Here is a 16,277-nt window from a genome sequence, read left to right on the forward strand (position 1 = left end):
AGACATTCTGATAAAGGAACTGCCTCTTCCTTTTATTAACATGCAATTTAGTTGTCCTCAACCAACATAGGTAAGGTCTAAAACTGAGATTTTGCATCATTCTTTCTAAACCCACTGCTTTATAAGCTTTAACAATTGCAAAAAGATGTTCCTAAACTGAAAAGAATAAAAAATGGGGGTTTGATGAAGTCAAATATGCCCCTTCTTTGGTACTGACTGAATTAAAATACAGGTGGTTAGTTCAGAAAAAACTGGGAGTGACAGGAGATAGGGACCTCTACTAAATCAAAGTGAAGTGCAGCAGTGCAATTGCATACCAGAGAGAATGCAAATAGTAACTTGGAAGCTTCAGTGTGGAAAAAAAACAGGGAAAGGGGCACAACAAATTAAAAGGGTTCTCTGGATCATTGAATCTACTCCTTTGCTATCATGATGTCCCACAACTGATAAAGATCTGTCTTCAAACAATTAAGCTTTTTATTCCCACTGCTTGTCTTTTAAGGTTATTCTGAACTTCACTCTGCTATATTTTTAAAAGTTTCTGCAAGGTTGCAGCCTTAGTTTATTTATGACCAGTGTGTGCCCATTTTAAGATCTTTCCTTTTATAAACTGTAACCTGCTATTAGCCACATTTAGAAAAAGTTTTAGGGCACAATTCATCTCCTACAAGTATGTGTGTTCTGTTATGCTAACATTGTCCCTTTTTTTATTTTTATCTTACAGGAAAGCAGAATAATGTGCAAAACCAAGATGAAACAGATGTGTCATTACGATTCAGACAGAAATGTAAATCAGCTGAAGGCATCAGAACAAAATGCCTTGTAAGTGTTTCTGTGCTATCAGTTACTCAAGAGATAGTTACAGGTAACACGCCTTTCTGTGCATATTGCTTCCTTTACAGCCTTTGATGTGATCTTGTGAAAGGTAAGTTCTCTTCTGGAATGTGCTCTGAGGTCTGAGGCAAGTCAACTGGAGCTCTGGGAGTGTGATGGGAGTGTGGTATCTCCAGAGACTGGTTTCCAAACTTTCTTGAGATGATTGTGTGAACAGCACTGTTGACAAAGAAAGAATATCAGGGTATAGTCTCATGATACTGAGAATGCCAAGTATATATCAATTGTGCTGTGGGAATGTCATTTGTGCCTTATATTCCAATAAAATGAATTACATTTTCTTCAGGTCCATTCCCAAATTAGATGTAGAGAGGGTCCAAACCATCACCAGTGAAAATTATGCCAGTTGGAACATTTTTCTAGTGAAAAATTTGGTTTTGAGAGGAAAGATACTTTCATAGAAAGTGTTCACTGACCTCCAAATGTGCGCCCCTCCTCATAAACCCCAAAGTCTTAAAAGCAAAAGAGGTTTGATTATTGGCAGTGTGGGGATTATTCCCCTCCCTTTCCCCCAGCATTTTCCAATGGAAAATATTCAGGATTTGGGTTTTCAGCCCTTTGCTGAAATGTCAACATTTTCCAAAGGGTGAAGGAGGGGAAAAGAGAAGAAAAGAAAAACATGTTCTGACCAGCTCCAGTCAGAGCCAAATGGCTCAGTCCTTGATTTGGTCAGGGAAGCATGCTGGAGGGGAGAAAATGGGAGTGTCTTGGTTCCACACATAGCCTGGCTGGGCTGAGGGCTGCGTATCACGATCCATTTGTATGAGTCATTACGGCCGACATTTCACCAGGAGAGCGTGTGTAGTAGCTTTTAAGCACTCCAGGTCAATATGTTAGTTGCAGGCACTGCTGTGCTGCTTGCCACGGCCACTTTGGCTCTCTGTGCATGTGTGGGATGTACACAGGTACATTCTGTTCAACTCCTCCAATATTTCCATGACGTCTTTGTCTCACAGAGACAACAGTAACCCCTGGCACCCATCCAGATCTGAAAATTCAGTTCTCTCCCATTCATAAAAGAGGAGAAAGGAGAAAAATGGCATGGGCATGTGCCTGTAAACATAAATGATTGTCGAGATTCTCTGTCTGGGTGACACTGTCTTGTCCTCTGCAGTGCTTGGAATTTAGCCTTTGAGAGCTCAGGCCAACTATGGACAGTCAGGCTCTAGGTAGGGAGAAATGCTGGAAGAGCCAACATAAAGGCTGCTAACCTGCACATGCACATACATGTGCCATCCTGCTTCTTGGGGGAAAAGGAGTGGCTTCATTTCCCAAGTACTGCTGATCCCCAGCTGTGTGCTCAGCCTCTGGAAAGCTGTCCCAGCAGTTGGGCACCTTCAGACCTGAGGAAGATCAGAGCCATCTCTGCTCCTGCTTTTCCAAGGTGTCTCCCACAGCTGCAGAGGGGGAACTGGTAGATGGATGCATATGCAGGCTAGGTCTTTGTCCCCCTCTAGTGACTCAACTGCAACAGAAGTTTTCAGAGTCCTACTCCCTCCAAGCAAGATGGTCGTTTTTCTAGGCCAGGATATTGAATGGTTTCCTTTCTGAAGGCCAGTAGGACATCTAAACACCACTGGCATGGCACGTCACATATTTATACGCACTCAGACATTATCCATTACAAATGTAAACAGTAATTTAGGAGCCTGACTTTCTGCCCCAATGGGCCACGTGTGCCTGCTTTCCTTCCATGGAAGACGGCAGTCACAGGCTTCACATGACAGCCCATGCCTGGTCCTCCAGGAGACCCAGCTAGAGCCACTGTTACCAGTGCAAAAGCACATGCTCCCAATCTCTTGTAACCAAACACTTGCTGAGTCACAGCCCAGTCACCCGTACGCTTAGCAAGTCGCGTCAGCCATCTGTCACCAGCACATCCTTCTCACCGTGCTGTGACTCCGTGGGGAAAACAACAGGAGGCAGATTATGTTTGGCTGAGGAGCCAGGCTCTCGTGCATCTTGGCTCTGAGTAACCCCTGGATTGCCTCCTAACCAGCAGTGAGGCCTTTGGCTCCTCTTAATTTGGCCCTTTGTCAGGGAAGAAAGTGACATTCGGGTTCAAACACTGGAAGCTTTGCCTGACTAATGAGTGACTCCAAACAAAGCCGACTCAGACAAGACATGGATGGCATTGTGCAAAATGTCCCTCCTACAGACAGATCATCTACACAGGCCTCCACACTGGAGGTGTGTGTGTTCTTCTGTGGTGTTCTTCTCCGACCCATGTTTAAAAAACAGCACCAAAATATAGGTGCTCTGTTTCTTAAGGCCTTGTCCCACCTACTGTGTCAGCTAAAGCTGTGAGAGCAGCCTTGCCGTGTCTCCTGTCCTAGTGGACACCCGTGTTTCCTGGGGTTCCCCCACGTGCTAGAGGTGCAGCCCTGGACAGCCCAGCCCAAAAAGATGGGATTGCTTCCTGCCATGTGCCTGCCTTACCCCTCAGATGAGGCACTGCCCAGGTACAGGAGCCAGACTGGGGGTGTGTAAGCATCTTGAGTAGGGATCCACAGGGGATTTCACAAAGCTCTCCCCACTTACCATGACCTCCCCAGCGGGGCCTTGCCAGCCTCCTCTGTCATGTGCTTGAAAGTCTGTTTTCTCTATCAACTCCCTGAGGGACAAATCAACCACACCAGCAATCTGACCATCTTACTTTATCCTAAGGCAATGAAAGGGTGCAGAGTGGACGTGGCCTTTTTGTTCTGGAGGAAAAAAAGTGAACTCAATGCCAAGCACAGATCCCAGGCTGTGTAGTTCAAATCGCGCTCAGAGCACATAATTCCCATTTGTGTTTGTGTGCACGCAGGGCAAGGGTGGGGGCTGGCTGGGAGGGGGGGTGAATATAAGAATGTAATTGTCATAATTTAATCCAAAACTACTTCTTGGAAGGAAAAAAAAATCAGGCTGACACAAAACAGCATGTTCAGTTATAAACACCACATGAAAGAGCCGTATTATGTTCTGCTTGGTAACTGACATGGAGCGCTAGCATTCTCAGCTGCCCACTACTGGGCAAAGGACTTTCCAACTCTCCCCCTCACCCCTAAAACACAACCCCCCAGCCAAACTGCGGCGCAGATACCAATTTCTGAGGCCGCAGAGAAATTCCACATTGACAGTTCATTATGGGCAGGGGAGGCTGGCTGGTAGGCAGAGCAGCATGGAGCAGATAGCCATCTGGGACTTGAGGCGCTCCCAGCTGTGCCGGGGAGAGCGCACGCACATCTCCTGCAAGGCCACAAAGAAGTTGGCACATGCTTCAGAGGGGCTTTCCCCCCTAGTTTTCCCATAATGGGACAGCATATTCTTGGAACGATGTGCTTTGCTGGCACCAAGGCTGCTCCTCTCTAACCGGCTCCGGGGTCTGCAGACTCGAAGTAGCGGCCATCGGGAATGGTGTCAGGGCTCTCAGTGCCCTTCCCTTCTCCTCCCAGGCCTTCAGCTGGAGTGACTCATTCTGTGTAAAGGAAGCACAGTCATTCTGGCTTAGATCCTCAGGGGTGCTTACCTGCTTAACTCTGGATGGCACTGCATCCCTCAGAAAGCACCCAGGAACACCAGAGATCTGATAATTCACTCAGTATTTCTTCTGGAAATCACCAGGCAGAATCACCCTTCCTGCCTGTGGGGCCAGGAAATAAAGTGAAAAAGCCCTCTCAACCCTTGCTGTCCCCTGCAGTCCAAGTGGTTGGGGTCTCATCTTAATTAGAGGCTCCACAAATCATCCACTGGAGTTGTTGCAACAGGGTATCATGAAATAAATGCCTTCTGCTTGAAGAATATGTTTTTTAGCTTGATGCTAACCTTTAGTTTTCATGGGGCTGGGTGACATTATTAGCACCCATGCCTACTGCTGAAGTGAAGCATCTTTTTTGTGGTGTGGGTGGGAGATGGGTTATTGTCAATATGGAGCAGAGCTAGAGAATGGCTTCTGTTATTTACTTTTTTCTGTTCTTGTAGGATGTGTGACACTGTTCAATAAAGATATGCTAAACAGAAAAGAATCCAATTAAAATCTAGAATTGTCTCCCGGGCAGGAGATTTCCCTTCCTTTGGCTGTGCTCAGCAAAGTCCAGTGATGTGGGAGAAAAGTGGAAAGAGGGTAACCAAAGTGTGTGGCTATAGTGGTGGGCCTGGTGGTGCTGTGTTTTGCCTCGGGGGCCGGCTGAGGCGAAAAGGTGTGTACTGTTAGCGCGCTGGCCTTATCTGCCGCCCGAAAGGTGGAATTGAACCACTCTGTCGCTAGACAGCTACAGGTTTGAAGCCTGCACCCCAGACCACTGAGGGTCATCCGGGCAACTTTGGGTGTGTACTGACCCCGTATATAAAACCCCGCCGCTTTTTCATTCTAAAGTAAGGGTGAGGAGTGCTTTCCCTCAGGATGCACCTTCCGCTCTTTCCTGAGGGGGTACCCTCCGCATGTAGCGACGGCGCGGCGGTGGCGGGAGAGGAGCGGGAGGTGCAGCCCCCGTCGCCATCCCAGGAGCACCCTGCGCGGTATGCAAATAAAGGGGCGTTGATTGGCCGCCCGGCGAGGGGCGGGGCGGGAGGCGCGCCGGGAAGGGTCCCGGGGCGGCGGGTGAGTCACGGCGCTTCCCAGAAGGAGCGGGACCGTCCCGCGCCCTTCCCGGATCTCCGAGGTCCCTTACAACACCGGACGGGGCAGCTTGTGCAACAACGGGGGCCGCCCCCGGCCGGGCCCCCGAGGTGTGATGCGAGGAGACCGGAGCAGTACTGCTCGTTTTGAGCAGTACCTCTTCCTGGGTTTTCTTCTTTTTTTTTTTTTTTTTTTTTTTCCTCCAGTGGGTAATGCCAGATAACTCTGGAGGATGTGAATCTCCCATGAGATACTTCGCAGAACAATAATATCCTCTGGGAGGAAATTCCTCCCTGGCCCCCAGCTGAGGATCGACTTATGCCCCAAAGTATGAGGATTGAAAACACTTGTAATTTTATCCTAGCGAGTGTAACTATAGAGGCTATTTTCATAAACCCTTAAAAATTACTCACTTATTTGCCTTAAGAGATTCCTCTGAAGCGGAGCCATTTTTGCAAATGGATGTGGTTTCTAGTGATTTTTAATTAGATAATGCTTTTTGGTGTAAGCAACAAATGAAACCGTAGGCCTATTCCCCCTCTTGCTTGCCCTGGGGAAGCTGAGATTCAAAACTGCTCCTTGGTGGAGGAGCACCATGGTAGAGCTGGTACGAAACAGAACCAGAGCCACAGCCTGAAGCTGGGAGCACTTTTGTAGATGTCAGCAAAAGAAAGCAAAAGGTATTTGGTGGGGCAGCACCATTCCCACTCACACCCAGGAACCCTGCTGGGCACAGCTTTGCTTTCAGTGCGTGGCTCCAAGTCATGACTTACCCCCTTGGAGCTGAACCAGCTCTGGTATGATCTGGCACTCTGACTCCCCAGCACAGACATGAGAGTGTTTGAGGCCTTATTGTTTGTAGTGAGCAGCTTTTTTAGCAACTTAAATTTTCTTTAAAGAGCACATTTTTAGCTCCAATCCAGGTCTCTTATCAGAAGGAGCTGGTTTGAGAGTTGCCCCTGTGCCAATGCCAAGCAGAAGTTTTTCTTCCTTTCCTTGGTTTTTAGGAGTCATGGTGCTCAGTACATTCCTATCTCTTTACCTGATACTTATCCCAGTAGCAGGTGGTGTAATCTAGCAAGTGTCTTTTGTGCATAAAAATGCACGGGGTGAGGAACTGGGGGTGTGCGTGGGAGGAGGTGAAGGGAAATTAGTCATGGGGAGGAAGAGAGGAAGAGGTTAGCATGGGGGTTGAGGAAATCAGGTGGCTGCAACTATCCCTCAGGCTTCTAACCAAGCCCATCCTGACGTTTGCTGGGAGAGGCACCTCAGCTCAGAGATATGCTCCTGTTGGCCTAGTGGCATGTGACCTTGCTGACTGATCCAGGCCAAAAAAGAATGGCTGCCAGGGGTCAGAAGAGACATTCCTAGCTCCTGTACTTCATGTTCAAGGCTTGGCTTTGACACCACTTTCACTTTCTCTTTGCTTTCCTCTCTATCATCAACCTTTTCCCGATCTCTCTTCCCCTGTGGCACTTCAGGGGAAGGCTTTTAATGTGACAATGCCGCTTTCATCTTCTCTCTTTTGCAGCCTCTAGGATTTTTAAGCAGAGATGTCTGTCTCTTATGCCTCATCATCAATCTCCCTGTACTTTCCAGAAAAAGACCATGCCAAACACTCAAGTCCAAATGAAAAATAATAGCCAGGCAAAATAAGTTCTGCTGAGTAACTGAAGGATCCATCAGAAGTGCCAGCTACTAAAACTTGCCTTATTCTGTAGTAAAGGGAGATGCAGAGATAATGAAGGCATCAGTTTCTAAAGATCAAGCAGTAGAGGAAGGTGCCTGAGAGGGTCAGCAGCAACATAGGAAATGATTCCAGACCTCGGAATTGATGGCGAAGCATAAACAAAGAAGTTGTGAGAATTTTCTCCTTGACCAGATGGGAGTCCGTCTAGGTTCAGGTCTGCTTTTGGAGTTGAAGCTGTGCTAGCTGCTGACTTCCCTAGCAGGGGTTGAAAATAACAATTCCAGGACCTCTGCACATCTGGTTTTTAAAGGCCTTTGTCAGTCCTGACCAGAAGGGACTGCAGATGACTTGCTGTGCCTGATGGAGGTACCGTTCTCCTTCTGTGGGGAATGGGGGGACACAGGGGGCAGGTACCCACAGGCAATACTTGGTGCAGTTACTGCAGCTGCTGCTCAGTGTATCTGAGAGGGCCCAGGCCTGATCAGGAATCAGTGAGTAGACCTGGATTCTGGCTGCAGGCAATGATCATCTTATAACTTCTAATGAGATTTAGAACACTACCAAAATAGGTGTATAAGGCTACAAAAAAGGCAAATAGGTAGCTCCTAGGATTTTTGAAAGCATGTAAATAAGGATACAGATATGTTATTTGAAAGGCTTCTCAGCACCTGATTTGCCTTTAAGCATTTCTTGGAAATCCTGTAAGCATTCAGCTTCATCTTCAGACCAAACGTCTTTGAAAATCTGACCCTTTGCCATTAAAAGGATAGAATAAATCTAGTTTATCAGCTTAATGAAGGAAAAGCTTGCTCTCCTCAATAATGCTCTTAATTAAAGCATTTCTCAGTGTCTTTGGACCTGATTCTCCACCTTATGCAGAGAAGTACACTGTGCCAAATGGGTGCAGAGCACTGCCAATTTAGGTTTGATTCAATGCCCATTCAAGTTAATAGAAATCCTCCCACGGAAATCAATGGGATTTGGTTCAGGCCCCAAAGTCAATGGGAAATTCTGATTTGGCAGTACTTTATGCCCACACTGCACCAGTGTAAGTAAATGTTCAAGGTACAAAGCCTCAGAGAATTTGGAAGGGGCTTTGTAAGGGACTGCTGGGGCAGACTGTAGCCTAGGCTATTTGAGCAATTTGCAATGCCTAAGACTGTCCAACTGCTTTAAACAAATCAGTCTGAACTTTTCCCATTCATTTTTTATAGCACTTTTAGCACTTAGCAATATACTCTTGATTTTTGTATTGGGTTGGGTTTTTTTTTTTGTCCCAGGCTGACAGAACAGAAAAGCATCTGCAATGCTTTGTTCTTACTTCTTCTTTTAACCACCAGAACCTGATTTGTGTCAGAAAAGATAAGCCTAGATCCCTACTGTATTAAAATAATTATTTGGTGTAAGGTGGGGGATGAGGAGGGCTGTTATTCTTAGCAGCAGCAATGAAATTTCAGCAGCTGATGACGTCAGTGCTAAAATGTCAGTGTGAAACAGGCTGGAACAAATTAAGAGTGTGGTGTCGTCACTGTGAGAGCCACGCTGCCCTCCAGAGGGACTGTGGTTGGATGCTGCAGATGCAGTTCAGGAGATGGGGGACAGAGGTTTGTGGGAGCTTCTCAGAAACCTCAAAAAAAGCAACAACAAACATCTCAGTATCAGAAAGGTCAAAGAAGATGCTATTTGAACATTCCTGCCCATCTTATGGTGTGAGCTCACAGCAAGGGAAGGGTCATGTGTACAAACCAGATTCCAGGAAGTAATACAGAAAAAAAGGACAGAAACCAAAATAATATTGACTATTTTCTAGTCACTTAACAAACTGGGCTAACTCCATTTCTGATGATACTCCTATGACTCAAATTGAAGAGAAATTTGGCCTGAGATGACTGTTGTCATGATGTGCTGCTTAAAAGAGGGCAATGTGCTTGGAGTAGAGGTGATAGTGAGGCGTTTTATTACTTAACTGTGCTGTTGCATTTGAAGAGTGCCTTCAGGCTATCCAAAAATGCTGAACTCAAGGTGCAGAGAGCTTTAATCAAAATGGGGTAAAATTCCAAATGCATTCATGCTTGTCCTCAAAAAACTCGGTCTTGCTCATTTTTTGGCTAGTCTCAGGCTGTGTTGTTAAACTTGACCTTGTGTCAGCACAGGGCACGGATCCTGGCTTAGAGTTGGTATCTCGAGGGTCCTGATATCTTGGATCTTGAGCCCTCCATCTTCTTGGTCCACCAGTTGAACTGCCTTGTCTGCAGGGGTCTTTGTCTTGTTGGGCTGTGGGATGTGCTGTGTTGGGGGGCTGGTAGGGAGGGTTGGGACCATCCTGCCTTCCATTACGGAGACCTGCAGTATTTTGTATGGAAATGTGGGAAAAGTCAATATTCCCTGGATCAGTGTTTCTAGAAAACTAATACAGGTAACAAAACTGCTCTGTGTTGTTTCACTCCTTTCTAGAACTGCCTGTCTTGTCGCTGCAGGGATGGATGTGGTTACAGCAGACAGAGGAAAATCCATTGAGACGTGTGCTTATCTATCAATTGTACCAGCTGTTTCTGGTATGCAGCAACTGACTGACCACAGTAAGGAAACATGGATGTAATCAGTTAGCAAACCGCTCCTTTCTCAGCAAAGATGATAAGGATTGTTGGCAAACCCACAGAGAGTTACGGGAATAGAGGAATTGGTGCGCTGAAGTCACTTCCTATCACCCGGGAGTCCCTGGGCTCAGAGCATTGTTTGCTTTCCTAGTATGGGTCTCGGTGTTTGTCTGCACTAGTTCAGATCTATAAGAGCACTCACCCTGTCCCGGCACACAGAAGCCCACTCAGAGAGATTGCCAACGCAGTTCTGTCTACCTCTGTGGGAAGGATTCAGGCTGCCTGTGAGCAGAGAGACTGATTCTTTACTACATCTTTACACCGGCAAAACACCTTTCTGCAGAGGTATTTTCAAAACCAGGCATGACTTAATCAATTCTGGGAAGAGGCATATGCCAACAGAAACACTCTGTTGCCAACACAAACTGTGCTGCCACTAGAGGAGTATCGGCAATCCCACTCTTGTCAGCGTGGGGCCTCCACTTCACTGATTAGGTGCTATATGGGTGGACAGTGCAGGAGGTTCCCAGCCAGTGAGGTCAGTGCTGAGGTGAGCCCCTTCTCCCTCATCTCAAGAGGAAGTGGTGGCTATTTCAGCTGCACCTGCATCAACAGAGAATTTACAGAAACTGGAGGTGAGCTCCTGAATGCTCAGCTGGTTACTGTTGCAGTCTGTAGATTGGAAAATGGTCTGCTGCATTGTACGTGGTCAGCACAGATTTGATGATACTTTGGCAGTATCTGGTGTCTTCTCTGAGGTCTTGACAGCCAACTCAAAGAGGGCTTCTGCTGCAGCCCTGCGTGCAACTAACTGCAGCCTAGCACTGAGGTTAGTAGAATGCCACTAGATCAAAGCTTCCTTACTGGGAAGGCTGGAGAGCCTTGACAAGGATGAGGCAGATCCGGTGCCAAAAAGCATTGTGTTGCCTTGATGTCAGCATTTCAGGTCTAAAAATGTGACTTGTAAAAGCGGGGGAAGCAAAAGGTTGAATGCTACCTGCACTGCATCCTGTTTAGCCAGACTTTGAGGATATAGAAATTAAATGTCCACAGAAGGAAAAAAAGACTTCTACTTTTCCTAGATTTATTGGGTGGGTTGTGTATGCGAAATTGAGCTCTAATACAAATCCCCAGTAGACAGTATTTTAGACAGAATGGCTTTGTTCTGAATGTGTTTGTAAATATGTCTATATTTTTAAGACCTACCACTGTAAGAGACCCAAGATGATTTGTGATTTCTGCAATCTCATCAAAGAGAGCAAGTGAGTGATTCCATGCGGTGGAGACATACAGCCCATGACTCATAGCCCTGAGTCACAGCATTGGGACACTTCAGCATTCAGAAACACTAGTAGTGACAGAAATCAGGATGATGAGCAAGCAGCTGTTACTCATTCTCAGCTGGACACCATAAGCATGTTTGTACCAGTCAGTGTGGCTCTGGCTCTTCTTTGTTTCCTCCTGCAGACCTGCAGTCATCTGGATAGCGTGGTGACATAGCTCACTTAACATTTTGCCTCTGGGCAAGGGATGATCAAGTCTGGTCTTTGGCTCCTAAAGTGTCCTGCTTGACTCTATTAGGCTCAGCATAGAGTTTTCATGGCGGTTTTCACTTTAGATTACTTCCTTATCTCTGGAGATCAGCTCACGTTACAAACATGAATGCATTGATCATCACACAGGGTCAGAAAGCATATCCCTATTTACTACTGATGGGGTGGGGGGGTGGGCTGAGACACTAAGCAAGTAGGCAACTTGCTCTTAGTGACAAAGGAGGTTTGTAGCAGAGCCAGGACAAAAACACAGGAGCCTTAAACTACCTCTCTTAATCTCTAACAACTGAACCGTATGCTCCATTGCATTCATCGCTTCCTCATGAGGGGGCAGTTTAGATGAGAACAAGTGCCCAGGAAGTCACCCTGTTTATTCTGTCTCGGCCTCTTAATGCCTGTGGAACATTTTTATTGAATTCTTTTCATGGCCATCAGCTTTGGTGCGGGAAATGATTCCGAGAGACAAAGACTTGGTTGCGTGTGTGCACGTGCGTATGGGGTTGGGAGAGGGGAAGAATAAAAAATCCATTTCCAGATGGTTGAAAGGATGCATATCACTTTGCTATTGGCAAAAACAACCTCTTTCATTTTCAGGATGTGCAAGTCACAGAATTGCAGCTGGAAAAAAACAGGTAGAAAGGGAGGCAGTGAGGTAAAAATAAGAATTACTAATGAAAAATAACCCAGCTGATATTTGAAAATCTAGACACTTCATTTTTATGTAAACAGGGGGGAAATGTCCTGGCTGAGGAGGATCTGTATAGAGCAGGTCCAAATATGTATCATCTCATTTTTTGTTAGCTTATTTGCTTTGCATTCCCAACTGTAGCCTCACAGGAAATTCAGTCCCTGGCAAGCTTCAGCTCCAGACAGGAAACGTTCTGAGGAATTTCTTCCATACAGGTACTATATTTGCTTGGAGGGATAACACGGTGGAGATATTTACCACGGCTGGATTTAACCAGCAGGATATTATGCATGTTGATGGAGTTGCTGGGAGTGATTTCTGTCTGCAACCACCAGCATACCATGTTTAAACAAATCGTGCTGCTCTGCCTGCCTGTGTGAAGATTTGCATGAGATCTGGGCCAGATTCTCCCTACTCTGACAGCAGCACAGCCCAACTTATGTCAAAGATATTTGCTGACGTCAGGAAATATCAGGATCAGGCCTGTGCAGCAGGTTTTTATCACATGACAAACTTGGTCTTATCCTATTTGCATGTACAGATACTTGCAAGCATTATTTTGATAGGACTGACTGGAGCGGGGGCAGACTTATGCTGGGTGTGCAGATAGGTGATGGAAGGTCTTTGCTCTTGCCTTTGCTCTCTGAGGGGGAGACTGAGAGGGGGAGACTGACCACTACCTTTCAGAGGAGTGGTTGGTGTTGAGTGTGGCCAACTGAGATGCAAGTTTTCTGCACCTCTTGGGATGCTTTCCTACTTTTCACTGCAAGTTCAGAGCAGGCCTGTTCTGCTTATTAGTCCAGAGGAGATCACAACAGTCTGAAAAACAAGTGCCATAGGTCCGCCAAGGCCAATTTGCTGGGTAACTTCAGCATCATTGGTGAACAGTGATTTGGTAGGTTGAATAGTTCTTGATGCACCCAAGAACAATCTCGCTTTCTTATCAAAACACATCAGTGCTTTTGAGTCTTTAATGGAGTTCTCAGGATACAAGATGTGAAGAGAAAAGAGTGATCAGTCTGAATCATTGTCTTGCAAGAGAAACGTGAGGGTTTAAGTACATGGCTGGGAACAATCCTGTGCTGGCAAGGAAATGGACTGCATGACCCATCTCAAAGATCTATGATTCACTGCAAATACAGAGAACGAGCATGAAAATGTGTAGGAACATGTAGTGGTACCTTGCCTGCTATTGCAGCGCAGCCTCCAGCTAGAGACAACCCAACCATGTTGGTTGTGCTCTGGGAACAGGATTTTTCTGTGGGGAGCTGGGAAAGGCAGCAGAATGCCTTCAAAGCCTTAAAGGTCTCTGTGCCACCATGCCAAGCTGTGGAAATGTAACTGTGTGTGCAGGGCTGAAGCATGGATTTTTTTTAAAGATTTTTTTTTTTTTGTTTCTGAGGCAGGAAGCGCAAGTGCAGATCCTCCCATTTAATGCTATGGGGGGAAGAAAAGATTCACAGACTCCCCTGCAGTGTTAGTGAAAATGCAGCTTTGGCCTTTAGTGCCCTTTGTTACATAAATACAAGTAGCGTAGACATATTAATCACCCTGCCATTGAGGGAGGAACAGAGCAGCAACCTCAAATGCCACCCACTCCCCATTCCCGCTCGCATTTGATGTTGCTATTTTAAGCCACACATTATTTCCTGCTGTGATTTTATTTTTTTTACCCAGCTTCTAATTCTGGCTCTGAGGTAAGCTGTGACATACGTATCCCTCCTCTCCCCCTCCCCGCTTTCCTCCTCCCCCAGCACCCACGTCGTCTTTATTGCTGTCTTTTAGAAATTTTCTCTCTCGTAAGCATCCAGGTCCCAGAGGTTAGTTACCGAATGCCCGCAAAAAATGTGAAGAGACTGATCTTCTTCCTGCTTTTGGACTTCAGTGCAAACAATATTGAGGTCATGGTTTGCAAGGCAGACTGTTTTGAAAGTGCTATTCCCCTGTTCCTCCCTCCTCAGAGAGGTTAGTGTTGTAGAGAGGATACTCTGGCTGGCAAGGAAGGCTGCTGCTCAGCAGCTAATGATGGGCCATGACCAGTGTACTCATCTGCCAAGAAGGGTGTTACACCAGTGGCATGTGCTTTGTGGTGCAGAGGAGTTAGGACAGAGCTCAACTGCTTGACAAGGGTTTTCTCTCCTGAATCTGCTTCTCTGTAAAGGCAATCAGCAAATTTCTAGCCCCCAAGTAGTTTCCCTCACCGGCAACCACCTCATCCTGCCTGTGCCAAAGCACAACTTCTGTGTGTCTCATTCTGCTGCATCCACGTGTCTCCTGTGGCTTGCAGCTGCCACTAGGTCAGCCCTGAGGAAGGCTGTAACTGCGTCAGTCTAGGGCAGAAAAAGAATGGAGCCTGCAGTTCCAGGAAGGGCCCGGTGCACCAGGCAGCTGTGGCTCATCCCCTGCGTGAGAGTGTGGCTGAGCACTGATAAGAGCTCTGCCAAGGTAAGTTTGAGCCCTAGGAGGAAATCTGAGGCCTGCTTCTGCACCGCAATTGAGGAACATTACAGGTTTATCCTCTTCCACACCCACTTGCCCCTTCCCTCCCTGCCAAGCAACCCATCCTGAAAATCTCCTCTGACTGGATGTTTGTTGCTGCAGACGAATACCTGCTAGCGTAAGAGAGCAGGCTGGGTGGCAGCAGGCTGCTGGCAAAACCCTGGGCCTCGCTTCTGCATTCAGGGAAACAGAGGCCTGGTGTATATATTTCACACAAACAATCTCACGCCTTTCCCTTCCTGTGAGTTACTTTTGGAGCTGCTGCACGTGGCTCTTGTCTCTGTGGTACGAGCAATAGCCGTAGGAAATCCCAGGCTGGGTGTTTATGTGTTCTTTATCCTCCCCTTCCCCAGATGGGGATTCCCGTTATGCCCTTTCTGAGATTCCCGGAGAGTGGGAGAGGCAGAGAAGTTGAGAGCAAGAAGCCCTTTCCAAGTGGTTTAATGTTAGTTACAGCCACTGGAAGTCTTTGCTGTGCTTTCACTAGGATTGTTACTTTATTTCCCCAGAGAAGGCTGCGGAGTCACATCCCTTCCCAAGAGCAGGCTACACACTAGCGTTGCATGCTCTGCTGCTTGTTCAAAGCAGTGAGGACAGCTGGGCAGCTGTCCCATCACAGGCCAAGCTGTGGTCCTCTCATCCTTGCCTGCAATGAACTTGCAGCTGAATTGAGCAAACTAATTTGCAGTGGGGAAAGAGGTGGGCTCATGAATGGGCGTGATCACACCAGAATGAAATGACTGTGTTTTCAGCATACTTTGTCCCCATGGGCAGTTATTTTAAAGTTCTTGCGGAATAACTTCTCCCACAACAGCAATGCTGGAGAGTTTCCCCTTCAAGATGGGAAAAAAAAGGACCTCAAAAAGAATTTGAGTAAATTGGCTTCACAGAAAATGACCCTGCTCCCAAGTGTCACAGCCAGTGCCGCACAGCAAGAGCCAGCCAGCAGCTGACAGGTGTGTGTCCTGCACTGGATGATGACAGCTCTCCAAGCACTGATGTCCACGTGATAGCCAGTACTGCCATCCTTGCTGGCAAAGACTTGTAGCATCTTGATGGGGGTCTGTGCAGTGGAGGGAAGAGCTGACTGGGCATGGGGGCTCAAGGAGGGAGAATAATTCGGTTTATGCTGAGTGTATATGTTCAGTTTATGCTGAGTCCCTGCCTGCTTGCCAGGACCATCCAACAGAGACCAATGCTGTATAGGTTCTGGTGGTCACTGGAACAGTAGGAGCACTGGGAAAGAGCCTGTTGTTTACAGATAAAATGGCTGTGGGGTAGGGGTAGCTTAGGGGCACTGGTGCAATAAACTGTATGTGTCATGGCATTTGAGGTATGTGATAAATAACCCATTTTTGAGCTTGGTCAGGCTGAGTATTGCAGAAGCAGAAAAAACAAAGAAGTTAAAAAGCCCAAACAATCCTGAATACCCACAGTTTGGCATCTGGGAATGGCACAAGATGGCAGAGATTCCATGGCCTGTGGACTGGCTGATACCATCCATGCAATCCCAAATTCTTTCTTTTCTTGCAGAGCTGGCCTTTTTGATCAGCCTTGCTGTCTGGCTCCCTGGCCAGCTCACAGGATATGGATCTGGCAGGAGCCCTGACTGCCTGGAGAGCCCCCTTGCTGACCTGTTGTTCCCTGTCCTGCTGACCTGTTGTTCCCTGTCCTGGTAGCTCAGACATATTGTTCCCTGCCCTGGTAGCTCAGACATAGCTCATCTAGGTCAAGAAATGCAGCTCAGGAAGACATT

The 16,277-nt window shown here is 46.9% G+C and overlaps 1 long non-coding RNA gene and 1 other non-coding gene across 2 annotated transcripts; one reads left to right on the forward strand and one right to left on the reverse strand.

Annotated features, from left to right (window-relative positions):
* Positions 1-719: 719 nt before the first annotated feature.
* On the forward strand, positions 720-11,213 carry LOC135411184 (uncharacterized). The gene is made up of 2 exons (XR_010429034.1): positions 720-822; positions 9,639-11,213. It is a non-coding gene; the product is annotated as an uncharacterized LOC135411184 (long non-coding RNA).
* TRNASTOP-UCA (transfer RNA opal suppressor (anticodon UCA)) lies at positions 5,108-5,194 on the reverse strand. The gene has a single exon. It is a non-coding gene; the product is annotated as a tRNA-Sec (tRNA).
* Positions 11,214-16,277: the final 5,064 nt, after the last annotated feature.

The sequence above is a fragment of the Pseudopipra pipra genome, chromosome 3 (genome assembly GCF_036250125.1).
Source record: "Pseudopipra pipra isolate bDixPip1 chromosome 3, bDixPip1.hap1, whole genome shotgun sequence".
NCBI lineage: Eukaryota > Metazoa > Chordata > Aves > Passeriformes > Pipridae > Pseudopipra > Pseudopipra pipra.